Below are 23,566 nucleotides of genomic sequence, written 5' to 3' on the forward strand. Positions count from 1 at the left end.
AGAACGAACGTCTCTCACATGCTCATTTTGGAGAGATAAGTGTGTGTGAAAGCCTTCCTTCACCTAGCTTGTTGGGAACACAAAGTTTCTTTTCAGTAGCAAACTCCACTCCATACATATATATTGGGAGGTACTAGCTCCAACTCGGTTTCACAATGAAAACTGCAGGAACTTTAAGCCGGCACTAGGAAACAGCCTGAAAAACCAGAGTAAAAGTTTACCCTGAAACCCGTTCCCTTTGTGCTATAAGAACGAACGTCTCTCCACATGCTCAGTTCTGAGACATAAGTGTGTTTGAAAGCCGTCTTTCACCTAGCTTGTTTGTTAACACAAAGATTCTTTTAAGTTGCTATCTCCACTCCATACATATATATGGGGAGGTAATAGCTCCAACTCGGTTTTACAGTGAAAATTACAGGAACTTTAAACCGGCACTAGGAAAAAGCCTGAGAAATCAGAGTAATACTGTCTCCTGCAACCCGTTCTATTTGAGCAAGATGAACGAAGACCTCTCCACATACTCAGTTCTGAGAGATATGTGTGTGTGAAGGCCATCCTTCAACTAGCTTGTTGGGAACACAAAGTTTCCTTTCAGTAGCAAACACCACACCATTCATATATATGGGGAGGTACTAGCTCCAACTCGGTTTCACAGTGAAAACTGCAGGAACTTTAAAACGGCACTAGGAATCAGCTGAGAAACCACAGTAAAAGTTTACCCTGATACCCATTCTATTTGTGCTCTATGAACGAACGTATCTCCACATGCTCAGTTCTGAGACATAAGTGTGTGTGAAAGCCGTCCTTCACATAGCTTGTTTGTTAACACAAAGTTTCTTTTAAGTTGCAATCTCCACTCCATACATATATATGGGGAGGTACAAGCTCCAACTCGGTTTTAAAATGAAAACTACAGGAACATCAAACCGGCACTTGGAAACAGCCTGAGAAAACAGAGTAAAAATTTCTCCTGCAAACTGTTCCCTTTCTGCTAGATGAACGAACGTCTCTCCACTTGATCAGTTCTGAGAGATAATTGTGCGTGAATGCCGTCCTTCACATAGCTTTTTGGGAACACAAAATTTCTTTTCAGTTGCAAAATCCAATCCATAGATATATATGGGGAGGTACTACCTCCAAAACGGTTTCACAATGAAAACTGCAGGAACTTTATTCTGGCTCTAGGAAACAGCCTGAAAATCCAAAGTAAAAGTTTACCCTGCAACCCGTTCCCTTTGTGTTAGAAGAACGAACGTCTCTCACATGCTCATTTCGGAGAGATAAGTGTGTGTGAAAGCCTTCCTTCACCTAGCTTGTTGGGAACACAAAGTTTCTTTTCAGTTGCAAACTCCACTCCATACATATATATTGGGAGGTACTAGCTCCAACTCGGTTTCACAATGAAAACTGCAGGAACTTTAAGCCGGCACTAGGAAACAGCCTGAAAAACCAGAGTAAAAGTTTACCCTGAAACCCGTTCCCTTTGTGCTATAAGAACGAACGTCTCTCCACATGCTCAGTTCTGAGACATAAGTGTGTGTGAAAGCCGTCTTTCACCTAGCTTGTTTGTTAACACAAAGCTTCTTTTAAGTTGCTATCTCCACTCCATACATATATATGGGGAGGTACTAGCTCCAACTCGGTTTTACAGTGAAAATTGCAGGAACTTTAAACCGGCACTTGGAAAAAGCCTGAGAAAACAGAGTAATACTGTCTCATGTTACCCGTTCTCTTTGAGCAAGATGAAGGAAGATCTCTACACATACTCAGTTCTGAGGGATATGTGTGTTTGAAAGCCATCCTTCACCTAGCTTGTTGGGAAAACAAAGTTTCCTTTCAGTTGCAAACTCCACACCATTCATATATATGGGGAGGTACTAGCTCCAACTCGATTTCACAGTGAAAACTGCAGGAACTTTAAACCGGCACTAGGAATCAGCTGAGAAACCAGAGTAAATGTTTACCCTTCAACCCGTTCCCTTTGTTCTAGTTGAACGAACGTTTTTCCACATGCTCATTTCGGAGAGATAAGTGTGTGTGAAAGCCTTCCTTCACCTTGCTTGTTTGGAACACAAACTTTCTATTCAGTTGCAAACTCCACTCCATACATATATAAGAGGAGGTACAAGCTCCAACTCGGTTTTACAGTGAAAACTGCAGGAACGGCAAAGCGGCACTAGGAAAAAGCCTGAGAAACCAGAGTAAAAGTTTAACCTGATACCCGTTCCCTTTGTGCTATATGAACGAACGTCTCTCCACATGCTCAGTTCTGAGAGATAAGTGCGCCTGAATGCCGTCCTTCACCTAGCTTGTTGGGAACACAAAGTATATAATCACTTGCAAAACCCACTTCATATATATATATGGGGAGGTACTAGCTCCACCTCGGTTTCACAATGAAAACTGCAGGAACTTTAAACCGGCACTAGGAAACAGCCTGAGAAACCACAGTAATAGTTTACCCTACATACCATTCCCTTTGTGCTAGATGAACGAACGTCTCTCCACATGCTCAGTTCTGAGAGATAAGCGTTTGTGAAAGCCACTTTCACCTAGCTTGTTGGTAACACAATGTTTCTTTGTAGTTGCAACCTCCACTTCATACGTGTAAATGGTTAGGTACTAGCTCCTACTCGGTTTTACAGTGAAAACTGCAGGAACTTCAACCCGGCACTAGGAAACAGCATGAGAAACCGGAGTAAAAGTTTCTCCTGCAAACCTTTCCCTTTGTGCTAGATGAACGAAAGCCTCTCCACATACTCAGTTCTGAGAGATAAGTGTGCGTGAAAGCCGTTCTTCACCTAGCTTGTTGGGAACACAAAGTTTCCTTTCATTTGCAAAATACACTGTATACATATATATGGGGATGTACTAGCTCCAACTCGATTTTACAGTGAAAAGTGCAGGAACTTCAAACCGGAACTAGGAAACAGCCTGAGAACCCAGAGTAAAAGTTTCCCCTGTAACCCGTTCCCTTTGTGCAAGATGAACGAAAGTCTATCCACATGCTCAGTTCTGAGAGATAATTGTGTGTGAAAGCCATTCTTCCCCTAGCTTGTTGGGAACACAAAGTTTCTTTTCAGTTGCAAACTCCAGTCCGTACATATATAAGGGGGGTTCTAGCTCCAAATGTTTTTCACAATGAAAACTGCAGGAACTTCAAACCGGCACTAGGAAATATCCTGAGAAACCAGAGTAAAAGTTTCTCCTGCAACCCGTTCCATTTGTGCAAGATGAACGAACGTTTCTCCATATGCTCAGTTCTGAGAGATAAGTGTGTGTGAAAGCCGTTCTTCACCTAGCTTGTTGTGAACACAATGATTCTTTTCAGATGCAAACACCAATCCATAAATATATATAGGGTGGTACTAACTCCAAATATGTTTTACAGTGAAAACTGCAGGAATTTCAAACCGGCACTAGGAAACATCCTGAGAAATCGGAGTAAAAATTTCTCCTTCAACCCGTTCCCTTTGTGCAAGATGAACGAAAGTCTATCCACATGCTCAGTTCTGAGAGATAATTGTGTGTGAAAGCCATTCTTCCCCTAGCTTGTTGGGAACACAAAGTTTCTTTTCAGTTGCAAACTCCAGTCCGTACATATATAAGGGGGGTTCTAGCTCCAAATGTTTTTCACAATGAAAACTGCAGGAACTTCAAACCGGCACTAGGAAATATCCTGAGAAACCAGAGTAAAAGTTTCTCCTGCAACCCGTTCCATTTGTGCAAGATGAACGAACGTTTCTCCATATGCTCAGTTCTGAGAGATAAGTGTGTGTGAAAGCCGTTCTTCACCTAGCTTGTTGTGAACACAATGATTCTTTTCAGATGCAAACACCAATCCATAAATATATATAGGGTGGTACTAACTCCAAATATGTTTTACAGTGAAAACTGCAGGAATTTCAAACCGGCACTAGGAAACATCCTGAGAAATCGGAGTAAAAATTTCTCCTTCAACCCGTTCCCTTTGTGCAAGATGAACGAAAGTCTATCCACATGCTCAGTTCTGAGAGATAATTGTGTGTGAAAGCCATTCTTCCCCTAGCTTGTTGGGAACACAAAGTTTCTTTTCAGTTGCAAACTCCAGTCCGTACATATATAAGGGGGGTTCTAGCTCCAAATGTTTTTCACAATGAAAACTGCAGGAACTTCAAACCGGAACTAGGAAATAGCCTGAGAAACCAGAATAAAAGTTTCTCCTGCAAGCCTTTCATTTGTGCTAGATGAACGAACGTCTCTCCACATGCACATTTCTGAGAGATAAGTGTGTGTGAAAGCCGTCCTTCACCTAAATTGTTGGGAACACAAAGTTTCTTTTCAGTTGCAAACTCCACTCCATACATATATATGGGGAGGTACTAGCTCCAACTCGTTTCCACAAGGAATACTGCAGGAACTTTAAACCTGCACTAGGAAACACCCTGAGAAACCAGAGTAAAAGTTTACCCTGCAACCCGTTCCTTTTGTGCTAGATGAACGAACGTCTCTCCATCTACTCATCTCTGAGAGATAAGTGTGTTAAAGCCGTCCTTCACATAGCTTGTTTGTTAACACAAAGTTTGTTTTAAGTTGCAATCTCCACTCCATACATATATATGGGGAGGTACTAGCTCCAGTTCGGTTTTACAGTGAAAACTGCAGGAACATCAAACCGGCACTAGGAAACATCCTGAGAAATCGGATTAAAAATTTCTCCTTCAACCCGTTCCCTTTGTGCTAGAAGAACGAACGTCTCTCACATGCTCATTTTGGAGAGATAAGTGTGTGTGAAAGCCTTCCTTCACCTAGCTTGTTGGGAACACAAAGTTTCTTTTCAGTAGCAAACTCCACTCCATACATATATATTGGGAGGTACTAGCTCCAACTCGGTTTCACAATGAAAACTGCAGGAACTTTAAGCCGGCACTAGGAAACAGCCTGAAAAACCAGAGTAAAAGTTTACCCTGAAACCCGTTCCCTTTGTGCTATAAGAACGAACGTCTCTCCACATGCTCAGTTCTGAGACATAAGTGTGTTTGAAAGCCGTCTTTCACCTAGCTTGTTTGTTAACACAAAGATTCTTTTAAGTTGCTATCTCCACTCCATACATATATATGGGGAGGTAATAGCTCCAACTCGGTTTTACAGTGAAAATTACAGGAACTTTAAACCGGCACTAGGAAAAAGCCTGAGAAATCAGAGTAATACTGTCTCCTGCAACCCGTTCTATTTGAGCAAGATGAACGAAGACCTCTCCACATACTCAGTTCTGAGAGATATGTGTGTGTGAAGGCCATCCTTCAACTAGCTTGTTGGGAACACAAAGTTTCCTTTCAGTAGCAAACACCACACCATTCATATATATGGGGAGGTACTAGCTCCAACTCGGTTTCACAGTGAAAACTGCAGGAACTTTAAAACGGCACTAGGAATCAGCTGAGAAACCACAGTAAAAGTTTACCCTGATACCCATTCTATTTGTGCTCTATGAACGAACGTATCTCCACATGCTCAGTTCTGAGACATAAGTGTGTGTGAAAGCCGTCCTTCACATAGCTTGTTTGTTAACACAAAGTTTCTTTTAAGTTGCAATCTCCACTCCATACATATATATGGGGAGGTACAAGCTCCAACTCGGTTTTAAAATGAAAACTACAGGAACATCAAACCGGCACTTGGAAACAGCCTGAGAAAACAGAGTAAAAATTTCTCCTGCAAACTGTTCCCTTTCTGCTAGATGAACGAACGTCTCTCCACTTGATCAGTTCTGAGAGATAATTGTGCGTGAATGCCGTCCTTCACATAGCTTTTTGGGAACACAAAATTTCTTTTCAGTTGCAAAATCCAATCCATAGATATATATGGGGAGGTACTACCTCCAAAACGGTTTCACAATGAAAACTGCAGGAACTTTATTCTGGCTCTAGGAAACAGCCTGAAAATCCAAAGTAAAAGTTTACCCTGCAACCCGTTCCCTTTGTGTTAGAAGAACGAACGTCTCTCACATGCTCATTTCGGAGAGATAAGTGTGTGTGAAAGCCTTCCTTCACCTAGCTTGTTGGGAACACAAAGTTTCTTTTCAGTTGCAAACTCCACTCCATACATATATATTGGGAGGTACTAGCTCCAACTCGGTTTCACAATGAAAACTGCAGGAACTTTAAGCCGGCACTAGGAAACAGCCTGAAAAACCAGAGTAAAAGTTTACCCTGAAACCCGTTCCCTTTGTGCTATAAGAACGAACGTCTCTCCACATGCTCAGTTCTGAGACATAAGTGTGTGTGAAAGCCGTCTTTCACCTAGCTTGTTTGTTAACACAAAGCTTCTTTTAAGTTGCTATCTCCACTCCATACATATATATGGGGAGGTACTAGCTCCAACTCGGTTTTACAGTGAAAATTGCAGGAACTTTAAACCGGCACTTGGAAAAAGCCTGAGAAAACAGAGTAATACTGTCTCATGTTACCCGTTCTCTTTGAGCAAGATGAAGGAAGATCTCTACACATACTCAGTTCTGAGGGATATGTGTGTTTGAAAGCCATCCTTCACCTAGCTTGTTGGGAAAACAAAGTTTCCTTTCAGTTGCAAACTCCACACCATTCATATATATGGGGAGGTACTAGCTCCAACTCGATTTCACAGTGAAAACTGCAGGAACTTTAAACCGGCACTAGGAATCAGCTGAGAAACCAGAGTAAATGTTTACCCTTCAACCCGTTCCCTTTGTTCTAGTTGAACGAACGTTTTTCCACATGCTCATTTCGGAGAGATAAGTGTGTGTGAAAGCCTTCCTTCACCTTGCTTGTTTGGAACACAAACTTTCTATTCAGTTGCAAACTCCACTCCATACATATATAAGAGGAGGTACAAGCTCCAACTCGGTTTTACAGTGAAAACTGCAGGAACGGCAAAGCGGCACTAGGAAAAAGCCTGAGAAACCAGAGTAAAAGTTTAACCTGATACCCGTTCCCTTTGTGCTATATGAACGAACGTCTCTCCACATGCTCAGTTCTGAGAGATAAGTGCGCCTGAATGCCGTCCTTCACCTAGCTTGTTGGGAACACAAAGTATATAATCACTTGCAAAACCCACTTCATATATATATATGGGGAGGTACTAGCTCCACCTCGGTTTCACAATGAAAACTGCAGGAACTTTAAACCGGCACTAGGAAACAGCCTGAGAAACCACAGTAATAGTTTACCCTACATACCATTCCCTTTGTGCTAGATGAACGAACGTCTCTCCACATGCTCAGTTCTGAGAGATAAGCGTTTGTGAAAGCCACTTTCACCTAGCTTGTTGGTAACACAATGTTTCTTTGTAGTTGCAACCTCCACTTCATACGTGTAAATGGTTAGGTACTAGCTCCTACTCGGTTTTACAGTGAAAACTGCAGGAACTTCAACCCGGCACTAGGAAACAGCATGAGAAACCGGAGTAAAAGTTTCTCCTGCAAACCTTTCCCTTTGTGCTAGATGAACGAAAGCCTCTCCACATACTCAGTTCTGAGAGATAAGTGTGCGTGAAAGCCGTTCTTCACCTAGCTTGTTGGGAACACAAAGTTTCCTTTCATTTGCAAAATACACTGTATACATATATATGGGGATGTACTAGCTCCAACTCGATTTTACAGTGAAAAGTGCAGGAACTTCAAACCGGAACTAGGAAACAGCCTGAGAACCCAGAGTAAAAGTTTCCCCTGTAACCCGTTCCCTTTGTGCAAGATGAACGAAAGTCTATCCACATGCTCAGTTCTGAGAGATAATTGTGTGTGAAAGCCATTCTTCCCCTAGCTTGTTGGGAACACAAAGTTTCTTTTCAGTTGCAAACTCCAGTCCGTACATATATAAGGGGGGTTCTAGCTCCAAATGTTTTTCACAATGAAAACTGCAGGAACTTCAAACCGGCACTAGGAAATATCCTGAGAAACCAGAGTAAAAGTTTCTCCTGCAACCCGTTCCATTTGTGCAAGATGAACGAACGTTTCTCCATATGCTCAGTTCTGAGAGATAAGTGTGTGTGAAAGCCGTTCTTCACCTAGCTTGTTGTGAACACAATGATTCTTTTCAGATGCAAACACCAATCCATAAATATATATAGGGTGGTACTAACTCCAAATATGTTTTACAGTGAAAACTGCAGGAATTTCAAACCGGCACTAGGAAACATCCTGAGAAATCGGAGTAAAAATTTCTCCTTCAACCCGTTCCCTTTGTGCAAGATGAACGAAAGTCTATCCACATGCTCAGTTCTGAGAGATAATTGTGTGTGAAAGCCATTCTTCCCCTAGCTTGTTGGGAACACAAAGTTTCTTTTCAGTTGCAAACTCCAGTCCGTACATATATAAGGGGGGTTCTAGCTCCAAATGTTTTTCACAATGAAAACTGCAGGAACTTCAAACCGGAACTAGGAAATAGCCTGAGAAACCAGAATAAAAGTTTCTCCTGCAAGCCTTTCATTTGTGCTAGATGAACGAACGTCTCTCCACATGCACATTTCTGAGAGATAAGTGTGTGTGAAAGCCGTCCTTCACCTAAATTGTTGGGAACACAAAGTTTCTTTTCAGTTGCAAACTCCACTCCATACATATATATGGGGAGGTACTAGCTCCAACTCGTTTCCACAAGGAATACTGCAGGAACTTTAAACCTGCACTAGGAAACACCCTGAGAAACCAGAGTAAAAGTTTACCCTGCAACCCGTTCCTTTTGTGCTAGATGAACGAACGTCTCTCCATCTACTCATCTCTGAGAGATAAGTGTGTTAAAGCCGTCCTTCACATAGCTTGTTTGTTAACACAAAGTTTGTTTTAAGTTGCAATCTCCACTCCATACATATATATGGGGAGGTACTAGCTCCAGTTCGGTTTTACAGTGAAAACTGCAGGAACATCAAACCGGCACTAGGAAACATACTGAGAAATCGGATTAAAAATTTCTCCTTCAACCCGTTCCCTTTGTGCTAGAAGAACGAACGTCTCTCACATGCTCATTTTGGAGAGATAAGTGTGTGTGAAAGCCTTCCTTCACCTAGCTTGTTGGGAACACAAAGTTTCTTTTCAGTAGCAAACTCCACTCCATACATATATATTGGGAGGTACTAGCTCCAACTCGGTTTCACAATGAAAACTGCAGGAACTTTAAGCCGGCACTAGGAAACAGCCTGAAAAACCAGAGTAAAAGTTTACCCTGAAACCCGTTCCCTTTGTGCTATAAGAACGAACGTCTCTCCACATGCTCAGTTCTGAGACATAAGTGTGTTTGAAAGCCGTCTTTCACCTAGCTTGTTTGTTAACACAAAGATTCTTTTAAGTTGCTATCTCCACTCCATACATATATATGGGGAGGTAATAGCTCCAACTCGGTTTTACAGTGAAAATTACAGGAACTTTAAACCGGCACTAGGAAAAAGCCTGAGAAATCAGAGTAATACTGTCTCCTGCAACCCGTTCTATTTGAGCAAGATGAACGAAGACCTCTCCACATACTCAGTTCTGAGAGATATGTGTGTGTGAAGGCCATCCTTCAACTAGCTTGTTGGGAACACAAAGTTTCCTTTCAGTAGCAAACACCACACCATTCATATATATGGGGAGGTACTAGCTCCAACTCGGTTTCACAGTGAAAACTGCAGGAACTTTAAAACGGCACTAGGAATCAGCTGAGAAACCACAGTAAAAGTTTACCCTGATACCCATTCTATTTGTGCTCTATGAACGAACGTATCTCCACATGCTCAGTTCTGAGACATAAGTGTGTGTGAAAGCCGTCCTTCACATAGCTTGTTTGTTAACACAAAGTTTCTTTTAAGTTGCAATCTCCACTCCATACATATATATGGGGAGGTACAAGCTCCAACTCGGTTTTAAAATGAAAACTACAGGAACATCAAACCGGCACTTGGAAACAGCCTGAGAAAACAGAGTAAAAATTTCTCCTGCAAACTGTTCCCTTTCTGCTAGATGAACGAACGTCTCTCCACTTGATCAGTTCTGAGAGATAATTGTGCGTGAATGCCGTCCTTCACATAGCTTTTTGGGAACACAAAATTTCTTTTCAGTTGCAAAATCCAATCCATAGATATATATGGGGAGGTACTACCTCCAAAACGGTTTCACAATGAAAACTGCAGGAACTTTATTCTGGCTCTAGGAAACAGCCTGAAAATCCAAAGTAAAAGTTTACCCTGCAACCCGTTCCCTTTGTGCTAGAAGAACGAACGTCTCTCACATGCTCATTTCGGAGAGATAAGTGTGTGTGAAAGCCTTCCTTCACCTAGCTTGTTGGGAACACAAAGTTTCTTTTCAGTTGCAAACTCCACTCCATACATATATATTGGGAGGTACTAGCTCCAACTCGGTTTCACAATGAAAACTGCAGGAACTTTAAGCCGGCACTAGGAAACAGCCTGAAAAACCAGAGTAAAAGTTTACCCTGAAACCCGTTCCCTTTGTGCTATAAGAACGAACGTCTCTCCACATGCTCAGTTCTGAGACATAAGTGTGTGTGAAAGCCGTCTTTCACCTAGCTTGTTTGTTAACACAAAGCTTCTTTTAAGTTGCTATCTCCACTCCATACATATATATGGGGAGGTACTAGCTCCAACTCGGTTTTACAGTGAAAATTGCAGGAACTTTAAACCGGCACTTGGAAAAAGCCTGAGAAAACAGAGTAATACTGTCTCATGTTACCCGTTCTCTTTGAGCAAGATGAAGGAAGATCTCTACACATACTCAGTTCTGAGGGATATGTGTGTTTGAAAGCCATCCTTCACCTAGCTTGTTGGGAAAACAAAGTTTCCTTTCAGTTGCAAACTCCACACCATTCATATATATGGGGAGGTACTAGCTCCAACTCGATTTCACAGTGAAAACTGCAGGAACTTTAAACCGGCACTAGGAATCAGCTGAGAAACCAGAGTAAATGTTTACCCTTCAACCCGTTCCCTTTGTTCTAGTTGAACGAACGTTTTTCCACATGCTCATTTCGGAGAGATAAGTGTGTGTGAAAGCCTTCCTTCACCTTGCTTGTTTGGAACACAAACTTTCTATTCAGTTGCAAACTCCACTCCATACATATATAAGAGGAGGTACAAGCTCCAACTCGGTTTTACAGTGAAAACTGCAGGAACGGCAAAGCGGCACTAGGAAAAAGCCTGAGAAACCAGAGTAAAAGTTTAACCTGATACCCGTTCCCTTTGTGCTATATGAACGAACGTCTCTCCACATGCTCAGTTCTGAGAGATAAGTGCGCCTGAATGCCGTCCTTCACCTAGCTTGTTGGGAACACAAAGTATATAATCACTTGCAAAACCCACTTCATATATATATATGGGGAGGTACTAGCTCCACCTCGGTTTCACAATGAAAACTGCAGGAACTTTAAACCGGCACTAGGAAACAGCCTGAGAAACCACAGTAATAGTTTACCCTACATACCATTCCCTTTGTGCTAGATGAACGAACGTCTCTCCACATGCTCAGTTCTGAGAGATAAGCGTTTGTGAAAGCCACTTTCACCTAGCTTGTTGGTAACACAATGTTTCTTTGTAGTTGCAACCTCCACTTCATACGTGTAAATGGTTAGGTACTAGCTCCTACTCGGTTTTACAGTGAAAACTGCAGGAACTTCAACCCGGCACTAGGAAACAGCATGAGAAACCGGAGTAAAAGTTTCTCCTGCAAACCTTTCCCTTTGTGCTAGATGAACGAAAGCCTCTCCACATACTCAGTTCTGAGAGATAAGTGTGCGTGAAAGCCGTTCTTCACCTAGCTTGTTGGGAACACAAAGTTTCCTTTCATTTGCAAAATACACTGTATACATATATATGGGGATGTACTAGCTCCAACTCGATTTTACAGTGAAAAGTGCAGGAACTTCAAACCGGAACTAGGAAACAGCCTGAGAACCCAGAGTAAAAGTTTCCCCTGTAACCCGTTCCCTTTGTGCAAGATGAACGAAAGTCTATCCACATGCTCAGTTCTGAGAGATAATTGTGTGTGAAAGCCATTCTTCCCCTAGCTTGTTGGGAACACAAAGTTTCTTTTCAGTTGCAAACTCCAGTCCGTACATATATAAGGGGGGTTCTAGCTCCAAATGTTTTTCACAATGAAAACTGCAGGAACTTCAAACCGGCACTAGGAAATATCCTGAGAAACCAGAGTAAAAGTTTCTCCTGCAACCCGTTCCATTTGTGCAAGATGAACGAACGTTTCTCCATATGCTCAGTTCTGAGAGATAAGTGTGTGTGAAAGCCGTTCTTCACCTAGCTTGTTGTGAACACAATGATTCTTTTCAGATGCAAACACCAATCCATAAATATATATAGGGTGGTACTAACTCCAAATATGTTTTACAGTGAAAACTGCAGGAATTTCAAACCGGCACTAGGAAACATCCTGAGAAATCGGAGTAAAAATTTCTCCTTCAACCCGTTCCCTTTGTGCAAGATGAACGAAAGTCTATCCACATGCTCAGTTCTGAGAGATAATTGTGTGTGAAAGCCATTCTTCCCCTAGCTTGTTGGGAACACAAAGTTTCTTTTCAGTTGCAAACTCCAGTCCGTACATATATAAGGGGGGTTCTAGCTCCAAATGTTTTTCACAATGAAAACTGCAGGAACTTCAAACCGGAACTAGGAAATAGCCTGAGAAACCAGAATAAAAGTTTCTCCTGCAAGCCTTTCATTTGTGCTAGATGAACGAACGTCTCTCCACATGCACATTTCTGAGAGATAAGTGTGTGTGAAAGCCGTCCTTCACCTAAATTGTTGGGAACACAAAGTTTCTTTTCAGTTGCAAACTCCACTCCATACATATATATGGGGAGGTACTAGCTCCAACTCGTTTCCACAAGGAATACTGCAGGAACTTTAAACCTGCACTAGGAAACACCCTGAGAAACCAGAGTAAAAGTTTACCCTGCAACCCGTTCCTTTTGTGCTAGATGAACGAACGTCTCTCCATCTACTCATCTCTGAGAGATAAGTGTGTTAAAGCCGTCCTTCACATAGCTTGTTTGTTAACACAAAGTTTGTTTTAAGTTGCAATCTCCACTCCATACATATATATGGGGAGGTACTAGCTCCAGTTCGGTTTTACAGTGAAAACTGCAGGAACATCAAACCGGCACTAGGAAACATACTGAGAAATCGGATTAAAAATTTCTCCTTCAACCCGTTCCCTTTGTGCTAGAAGAACGAACGTCTCTCACATGCTCATTTTGGAGAGATAAGTGTGTGTGAAAGCCTTCCTTCACCTAGCTTGTTGGGAACACAAAGTTTCTTTTCAGTAGCAAACTCCACTCCATACATATATATTGGGAGGTACTAGCTCCAACTCGGTTTCACAATGAAAACTGCAGGAACTTTAAGCCGGCACTAGGAAACAGCCTGAAAAACCAGAGTAAAAGTTTACCCTGAAACCCGTTCCCTTTGTGCTATAAGAACGAACGTCTCTCCACATGCTCAGTTCTGAGACATAAGTGTGTTTGAAAGCCGTCTTTCACCTAGCTTGTTTGTTAACACAAAGATTCTTTTAAGTTGCTATCTCCACTCCATACATATATATGGGGAGGTAATAGCTCCAACTCGGTTTTACAGTGAAAATTACAGGAACTTTAAACCGGCACTAGGAAAAAGCCTGAGAAATCAGAGTAATACTGTCTCCTGCAACCCGTTCTATTTGAGCAAGATGAACGAAGACCTCTCCACATACTCAGTTCTGAGAGATATGTGTGTGTGAAGGCCATCCTTCAACTAGCTTGTTGGGAACACAAAGTTTCCTTTCAGTAGCAAACACCACACCATTCATATATATGGGGAGGTACTAGCTCCAACTCGGTTTCACAGTGAAAACTGCAGGAACTTTAAAACGGCACTAGGAATCAGCTGAGAAACCACAGTAAAAGTTTACCCTGATACCCATTCTATTTGTGCTCTATGAACGAACGTATCTCCACATGCTCAGTTCTGAGACATAAGTGTGTGTGAAAGCCGTCCTTCACATAGCTTGTTTGTTAACACAAAGTTTCTTTTAAGTTGCAATCTCCACTCCATACATATATATGGGGAGGTACAAGCTCCAACTCGGTTTTAAAATGAAAACTACAGGAACATCAAACCGGCACTTGGAAACAGCCTGAGAAAACAGAGTAAAAATTTCTCCTGCAAACTGTTCCCTTTCTGCTAGATGAACGAACGTCTCTCCACTTGATCAGTTCTGAGAGATAATTGTGCGTGAATGCCGTCCTTCACATAGCTTTTTGGGAACACAAAATTTCTTTTCAGTTGCAAAATCCAATCCATAGATATATATGGGGAGGTACTACCTCCAAAACGGTTTCACAATGAAAACTGCAGGAACTTTATTCTGGCTCTAGGAAACAGCCTGAAAATCCAAAGTAAAAGTTTACCCTGCAACCCGTTCCCTTTGTGCTAGAAGAACGAACGTCTCTCACATGCTCATTTCGGAGAGATAAGTGTGTGTGAAAGCCTTCCTTCACCTAGCTTGTTGGGAACACAAAGTTTCTTTTCAGTTGCAAACTCCACTCCATACATATATATTGGGAGGTACTAGCTCCAACTCGGTTTCACAATGAAAACTGCAGGAACTTTAAGCCGGCACTAGGAAACAGCCTGAAAAACCAGAGTAAAAGTTTACCCTGAAACCCGTTCCCTTTGTGCTATAAGAACGAACGTCTCTCCACATGCTCAGTTCTGAGACATAAGTGTGTGTGAAAGCCGTCTTTCACCTAGCTTGTTTGTTAACACAAAGCTTCTTTTAAGTTGCTATCTCCACTCCATACATATATATGGGGAGGTACTAGCTCCAACTCGGTTTTACAGTGAAAATTGCAGGAACTTTAAACCGGCACTTGGAAAAAGCCTGAGAAAACAGAGTAATACTGTCTCATGTTACCCGTTCTCTTTGAGCAAGATGAAGGAAGATCTCTACACATACTCAGTTCTGAGGGATATGTGTGTTTGAAAGCCATCCTTCACCTAGCTTGTTGGGAAAACAAAGTTTCCTTTCAGTTGCAAACTCCACACCATTCATATATATGGGGAGGTACTAGCTCCAACTCGATTTCACAGTGAAAACTGCAGGAACTTTAAACCGGCACTAGGAATCAGCTGAGAAACCAGAGTAAATGTTTACCCTTCAACCCGTTCCCTTTGTTCTAGTTGAACGAACGTTTTTCCACATGCTCATTTCGGAGAGATAAGTGTGTGTGAAAGCCTTCCTTCACCTTGCTTGTTTGGAACACAAACTTTCTATTCAGTTGCAAACTCCACTCCATACATATATAAGAGGAGGTACAAGCTCCAACTCGGTTTTACAGTGAAAACTGCAGGAACGGCAAAGCGGCACTAGGAAAAAGCCTGAGAAACCAGAGTAAAAGTTTAACCTGATACCCGTTCCCTTTGTGCTATATGAACGAACGTCTCTCCACATGCTCAGTTCTGAGAGATAAGTGCGCCTGAATGCCGTCCTTCACCTAGCTTGTTGGGAACACAAAGTATATAATCACTTGCAAAACCCACTTCATATATATATATGGGGAGGTACTAGCTCCACCTCGGTTTCACAATGAAAACTGCAGGAACTTTAAACCGGCACTAGGAAACAGCCTGAGAAACCACAGTAATACTTTACCCTACATACCATTCCCTTTGTGCTAGATGAACGAACGTCTCTCCACATGCTCAGTTCTGAGAGATAAGCGTTTGTGAAAGCCACTTTCACCTAGCTTGTTGGTAACACAATGTTTCTTTGTAGTTGCAACCTCCACTTCATACGTGTAAATGGTTAGGTACTAGCTCCTACTCGGTTTTACAGTGAAAACTGCAGGAACTTCAACCCGGCACTAGGAAACAGCATGAGAAACCGGAGTAAAAGTTTCTCCTGCAAACCTTTCCCTTTGTGCTAGATGAACGAAAGCCTCTCCACATACTCAGTTCTGAGAGATAAGTGTGCGTGAAAGCCGTTCTTCACCTAGCTTGTTGGGAACACAAAGTTTCCTTTCATTTGCAAAATACACTGTATACATATATATGGGGATGTACTAGCTCCAACTCGATTTTACAGTGAAAAGTGCAGGAACTTCAAACCGGAACTAGGAAACAGCCTGAGAACCCAGAGTAAAACTTTCCCCTGTAACCCGTTCCCTTTGTGCAAGATGAACGAAAGTCTATCCACATGCTCAGTTCTGAGAGATAATTGTGTGTGAAAGCCATTCTTCCCCTAGCTTGTTGGGAACACAAAGTTTCTTTTCAGTTGCAAACTCCAGTCCGTACATATATAAGGGGGGTTCTAGCTCCAAATGTTTTTCACAATGAAAACTGCAGGAACTTCAAACCGGCACTAGGAAATATCCTGAGAAACCAGAGTAAAAGTTTCTCCTGCAACCCGTTCCATTTGTGCAAGATGAACGAACGTTTCTCCATATGCTCAGTTCTGAGAGATAAGTGTGTGTGAAAGCCGTTCTTCACCTAGCTTGTTGTGAACACAATGATTCTTTTCAGATGCAAACACCAATCCATAAATATATATAGGGTGGTACTAACTCCAAATATGTTTTACAGTGAAAACTGCAGGAATTTCAAACCGGCACTAGGAAACATCCTGAGAAATCGGAGTAAAAATTTCTCCTTCAACCCGTTCCCTTTGTGCAAGATGAACGAAAGTCTATCCACATGCTCAGTTCTGAGAGATAATTGTGTGTGAAAGCCATTCTTCCCCTAGCTTGTTGGGAACACAAAGTTTCTTTTCAGTTGCAAACTCCAGTCCGTACATATATAAGGGGGGTTCTAGCTCCAACTGTTTTTCACAATGAAAACTGCAGGAACTTCAAACCGGAACTAGGAAATAGCCTGAGAAACCAGAATAAAAGTTTCTCCTGCAAGCCTTTCATTTGTGCTAGATGAACGAACGTCTCTCCACATGCACATTTCTGAGAGATAAGTGTGTGTGAAAGCCGTCCTTCACCTAAATTGTTGGGAACACAAAGTTTCTTTTCAGTTGCAAACTCCACTCCATACATATATATGGGGAGGTACTAGCTCCAACTCGTTTCCACAAGGAAAACTGCAGGAACTTTAAACCTGCACTAGGAAACACCCTGAGAAACCAGAGTAAAAGTTTACCCTGCAACCCGTTCCTTTTGTGCTAGATGAACGAACGTCTCTCCATCTACTCATCTCTGAGAGATAAGTGTGTTAAAGCCGTCCTTCACATAGCTTGTTTGTTAACACAAAGTTTGTTTTAAGTTGCAATCTCCACTCCATACATATATATGGGGAGGTACTAGCTCCAGTTCGGTTTTACAGTGAAAACTGCAGGAACATCAAACCGGCACTAGGAAACATCCTGAGAAATCGGATTAAAAATTTCTCCTTCAACCCGTTCCCTTTGTGCTAGAAGAACGAACGTCTCTCACATGCTCATTTTGGAGAGATAAGTGTGTGTGAAAGCCTTCCTTCACCTAGCTTGTTGGGAACACAAAGTTTCTTTTCAGTAGCAAACTCCACTCCATACATATATATTGGGAGGTACTAGCTCCAACTCGGTTTCACAATGAAAACTGCAGGAACTTTAAGCCGGCACTAGGAAACAGCCTGAAAAACCAGAGTAAAAGTTTACCCTGAAACCCGTTCCCTTTGTGCTATAAGAACGAACGTCTCTCCACATGCTCAGTTCTGAGACATAAGTGTGTTTGAAAGCCGTCTTTCACCTAGATTGTTTGTTAACACAAAGATTCTTTTAAGTTGCTATCTCCACTCCATACATATATATGGGGAGGTAATAGCTCCAACTCGGTTTTACAGTGAAAATTACAGGAACTTTAAACCGGCACTAGGAAAAAGCCTGAGAAATCAGAGTAATACTGTCTCCTGCAACCCGTTCTATTTGAGCAAGATGAACGAAGACCTCTCCACATACTCAGTTCTGAGAGATATGTGTGTGTGAAGGCCATCCTTCAACTAGCTTGTTGGGAACACAAAGTTTCCTTTCAGTAGCAAACACCACACCATTCATATATATGGGGAGGTACTAGCTCCAACTCGGTTTCACAGTGAAAACTGCAGGAACTTTAAAACGGCACTAGGAATCAGCTGAGAAACCACAGTAAAAGTTTACCCTGATACCCATTCTATTTGTGCTCTATGAACGAACGTATCTCCACATGCTCAGTTCTGAGACATAAGTGTGTGTGAAAGCCGTCCTTCACATAGCTTGTTTGTTAACACAAAGTTTCTTTTAAGTTGCAATCTCCACTCCATACATATATATGGGGAGGTACAAGCTCCAACTCGGTTTTAAAATGAAAACTACAGGAACATCAAACCGGCACTTGGAAACAGCCTGAGAAAACAGAGTAAAAATTTCTCCTGCAAACTGTTCCCTTTCTGCTAGATGAACGAACGTCTCTCCACTTGATCAGTTCTGAGAGATAATTGTGCGTGAATGCCGTCCTTCACATAGCTTTTTGGGAACACAAAATTTTTTTTCAGTTGCAAAATCCAATCCATAGATATATATGGGTAGGTACTACCTCCAAAACGGTTTCACAATGAAAACTGCAGGAACTTTATTCTGGCTCTAGGAAACAGCCTGAAAATCCAAAGTAAAAGTTTACCCTGCAACCCGTTCCCTTTGTGCTAGAAGAACGAACGTCTCTCACATGCTCATTTCGGAGAGATAAGTGTGTGTGAAAGCCTTCCTTCACCTAGCTTGTTGGGAACACAAAGTTTCTTTTCAGTTGCAAACTCCACTCCATACATATATATTGGGAGGTACTAGCTCCAACTCGGTTTCACAATGAAAACTGCAGGAACTTTAAGCCGGCACTTGGAAAAAGCCTGAGAAAACAGAGTAATACTGTCTCCTGCAACCCGTTCTATTTGAGCAAGATGAACGAAGATCTCTACACATACTCAGTTCTGAGGGATATGTGTGTTTGAAAGCCATCCTTCACCTAGCTTGTTGGGAAAACAAAGTTTCCTTTCAGTTGCAAACTACACACCATTCATATATATGGGGAGGTACTAGCTCCAAATCGATTTCACAGTGAAAACTGCAGGAACTTTAAAACGGCACTAGGAATCAGCTGAGAAACCAGAGTAAATGTTTACCCTTCAACCCGTTCCCTTTGTTCTAGTTGAACGAACGTTTTTCCACATGCTCATTTCGGAGAGATAAGTGTGTGTGAAAGCCTTCCTTCACCTTGCTTGTTTGGAACACAAACTTTCTTTTCAGTTGCAAACTCCACTCCATACATATATAAGAGGAGGTACAAGCTCCAACTCGGTTTTACAGTGAAAACTGCAGGAACGGCAAACTGGCACTAGGAAAAAGCCTGAGAAACCAGAGTAAAAGTTTAACCTGATACCCGTTCCATTTGTGCTATATGAACGAACGTCTCTCCACATGCTCAGTTCTGAGAGATAAGTGCGCCTGAATGCCGTCCTTCTCCTAGCTTGTTGGGAACACAAAGTATATAATCACTTGCAAAACCCACTTCATATATATATATGGGGAGGTACTAGCTCCAACTCGGTTTCACAATGAAAACTGCAGGAACTTTAAACCGGCACTAGGAAACATCCTGAGAAACCACAGTAATAGTTTACCCTACATACTATTCCCTTTGTGCTAGATGAACGAACGTCTCTCCACATGCTCAGTTCTGAGAGATAAGCGTTTGTGAAAGCCGCTTTCACCTAGCTTGTTGGTAACACAATGTTTCTTTGTAGTTGCAACCTCCACTTCATACGTGTAAATGGTTAGGTACTAGCTCCTACTCGGTTTTACAGTGAAAACTGCAGGAACTTCAACCCGGCACTAGGAAACAGCATGAGAAACCGGAGTAAAAGTTTCTCCTGCAAACCTTTCCCTTTGTGCTAGATGAACGAAAGCCTCTCCACATACTCAGTTCTGAGAGATAAGTGTGCGTGAAAGCCGTTCTTCACCTAGCTTGTTGGGAACACAAAGTTTCCTTTCATTTGCAAAATACACTGTATACATATATATGGGGATGTACTAGCTCCAACTCGATTTTACAGTGAAAAGTGCAGGAAATTCAAACCGGAACTAGGAAACAGCCTGAGAACCCAGAGTAAAAGTTTCCCCTGTAACCCGTTCCCTTTGTGCAAGATGAACGAAAGTCTATCCACATGCTCAGTTCTGAGAGATAATTGTGTGTGAAAGCCATTCTTCCCCTAGCTTGTTGGGAACACAAAGTTTCTTTTCAGTTGCAAACTCCAGTCCTTACATATATAAGGGGGGTTCTAGCTCCAACTGTTTTTCACAATGAAAACTGCAGGAAATTCAAACCGGCACTAGGAAATATCCTGAGAAACCAGAATAAAAGTTTCTCCTGCAAGCCTTTCATTTGTGCTAGATGAACGAACGTCTCTCCACATGCACATTTCTTAGAGATAAGTGTGTGTGAAAGCCGTCCTTCAACTAGCTTGTTGGGAACACAAAGTTTCTTTTCAGTAGCAAACTCCACTCCATACATATATATGGGGAGGTACTAGCTCCAACTCGTTTCCACAACGAAAACTGCAGGAACTTTAAACCGGCACTAGGAAACACCCTGAGAAACCAGAGTAAAAGTTTACCCTGCAACCCTTTCCTTTTGTGCTAGATGAACGAACGTCTCTCCACCTACACATCTCTGAGAGATAAGTGTGTTAAAGCCGTCCTTCACATAGCTTGTTTGTTAACACAAAGTTTGTTTTAAGTTGCAATCTCCACTCCATAAATATATATGGGGAGGTACTAGCTCTAGTTCGGTTTTACAGTGAAAACTGCAGGAACATCAAACCGGCACTAGGAAACATCCTGAGAAACCGGAGTAAAAATTTCTCCTTCAACCCGTTCCCTTTGTGCTAGATGAGCGAACGTCTATCCACGTACTCAGTTCTGAGAGATAAGTGTGTGTGAAAGCCGTCCTTCAACTATCTTTTTGGGATTACAAAGTTTCTTTTCAGATGCAAACACCAATCCATAAATATATATAGGGTGGTTCTAATTCCAAATATTTTTTACAGTGAAAACTGCAGGAATTTCAAACCGGCACTAGGAAGCAGCCTGACAAACCAGAGTAAAATTTCACCTGCAACCCGTTCCCTTTGTGCTAGATGAGCGAACGTCTCTCCACATGCTCAGTTCTGAGAGATAAGCGTGTGTGAAAGTTGTCCTTCACCTAGCTTGTTGGGAACACAAAGTTTCTTTTCAGTTGCAAACTCCACTCCATATATATATATGGGGAGGTACTAGTTCCAATCGATTTTACAGTGAAAACTGCAGGAACTTCAAACCGGCACTAGGAAATATCCTGAGAAACCAGAGTAAAAGTTTCTCCTGCAACCTGTTCCATTTGTGCAAGATGAACGAACGTTTCTCCATATGCTCAGTTCTGAGAGATAAGTGTGTGTGAAAGCCGTTCTTCACCTAGCTTGTTGTGAACACAATGATTCTTTTCAGATGCAAACACCAATCCATAAATATATATAGGGTGGTACTAACTCCAAATATGTTTTACACTGAAAACTGCAGGAATTTCAAACTGGCACTAGGAAACAGACTGAGAAACCAGAGTGAAAGTTTCTACTGCAACCCGTTCCCTTTGTGCTAGATGAATGAACGACTCTCCACATGCTCATTTCTGAGCGATAAGTGTGTGTGAAAGCCGTCCTACAACTAGCTTGTTGGGAACACAAAGTTTCTTTTCAGTTGCAAAATTCACTCCATACATATATAATGGGAGGTACTAGCTTCAACTCGGTTTTACAGAGAAAATTGCAGGAACTTCAAACCAGCACTAGGAAACAGCCCGAGAAACCAGAATAAAAGTTTCTTCTGCAACCCGTTCTATTTGTGCTAGATGAACGAACATCTCTCCAGATGCTCAGTTATGAGAAATAAGTGTGTGTGAAAGCCGTCCTTCACCTAGCTTTTTATTAACACAAAGATTCTTTTAAGTTGCAATCTCCACTCCATACATATATATGGGGAAGTACTAGCTCCAACTCGGTTTTACAGTGAAAACTGCAGGAACTTCAAACCGGAACTAGGAAACAGCCTGAGAACCCAGAGTAAAAGTTTCCCCTGTAACCCGTTCCCTTTGTGCAAGATGAATGAAAGTCTATCCACATGCTCAGTTCTGAGAGATAATTGTGTGTGAAAGCCATTCTTCCCCTAGCTTGTTGGGAACACAAAGTTTCTTTTCAGTTGCAAACTCCAGTCCGTACATATATAAGGGGGGTTCTAGCTCCAACTGTTTTTCACAATGAAAACTGCAGGAACTTCAAACCGGAACTAGGAAATAACCTGAGAAACCAGAGTAAAAGTTTACCCTGCAACCCGTTCCTTTTGTGCTAGATGAACGAACGTCTCTCCACCTACTGATCTCTGAGAGATAAGTGTGTTACAGCCGTCCTTCACATAGCTTGTTTGTTAACACAAAGTTTGTTTTAAGTTGCAATCTCCACTCCATACATATATATGGGGAGGTACTAGCTCCAGTTCGGTTTTACAGTGAAAACTGCAGGAACATCAAACCGGCACTAGGAAACATCCTGAGAAATCGGAGTAAAAATTTCTCCTTCAACCCGTTCCCTTTGTGCTAGATGAGCGAACGTCTATCCACGTACTCAGTTCTGAGAGATAAGTGTGTGTGAAAGCCGTCCTTCAACTAGCTTGTTTGGAATAGAAAGATTCTTTTCAGATGCAAACATCAATCCATATATATATATAGGGATGTACTACCTCCAAATATTTTTTAAAGGGAAAACTGCAGGATATTCAACCGGCACTAGGAAACAGACTGAGAAACAGGAGTAAAAATTTCTACTGCAAACTGTTCACTTTGGCTAGAAGAACGAACGTCTCTCCACATAATCAGTTCTGAGAGATAAGTGTGTGTTAAAGCCGTACTTCATCTTGCTTGTTTCTTAACACAAAGTTTCTTTTAAGTTGCTATCTCCACTGCATACATATATATGGGGAGGTACTAGCCCCAACTCGGTTTTACAGTGAAAACTGCAGGAACTTCAAACCGGCACTAGGAAACAGCCTGAGAAACCGGAGTAAAAATTTCTCCTGCAACCTGTTCCCTTTGTGCTTGATGAACGAACATCTATCCACATACACAGTTCTGAGAGATAAGTGTGCGTGAATACCGTCTTTCATCTAGCTTGTTGAGAACACAAAGTTTCCTTTAAGTTGCAAACATCACACCATACATATATGTGGGGAGGTACTAGCTCCAACTCGGTTTTACACTGACAACTGCAGAAACTTCAAACCGGTTCTAGGAAACAGCCTGAGTAAAAAGAGTAAAAGTTTCACCTGCAACCCTTTCCCTTTGTGCTAGATGAACGAACGTCTCTCCACATGCTCAGTTCTCAGAGATAAGCATTTGTGAAAGCCGCTTTCACCTAGCTTGTTGGTAACACAAAGTTTCTTTGTAGTTGCAATCTCCACTTCATATGTGTAAATGGTTAGGTACTAGCTCCTACTCGGTTTTACAGTGAAAACTGAAGGAACTTCAACCCGGCACTATTAAACAGC

The sequence above is a fragment of the Camelus bactrianus genome, chromosome 27, assembly GCF_048773025.1.
Source record: "Camelus bactrianus isolate YW-2024 breed Bactrian camel chromosome 27, ASM4877302v1, whole genome shotgun sequence".
NCBI classification, from domain to species: Eukaryota; Metazoa; Chordata; class Mammalia; order Artiodactyla; family Camelidae; genus Camelus; species Camelus bactrianus.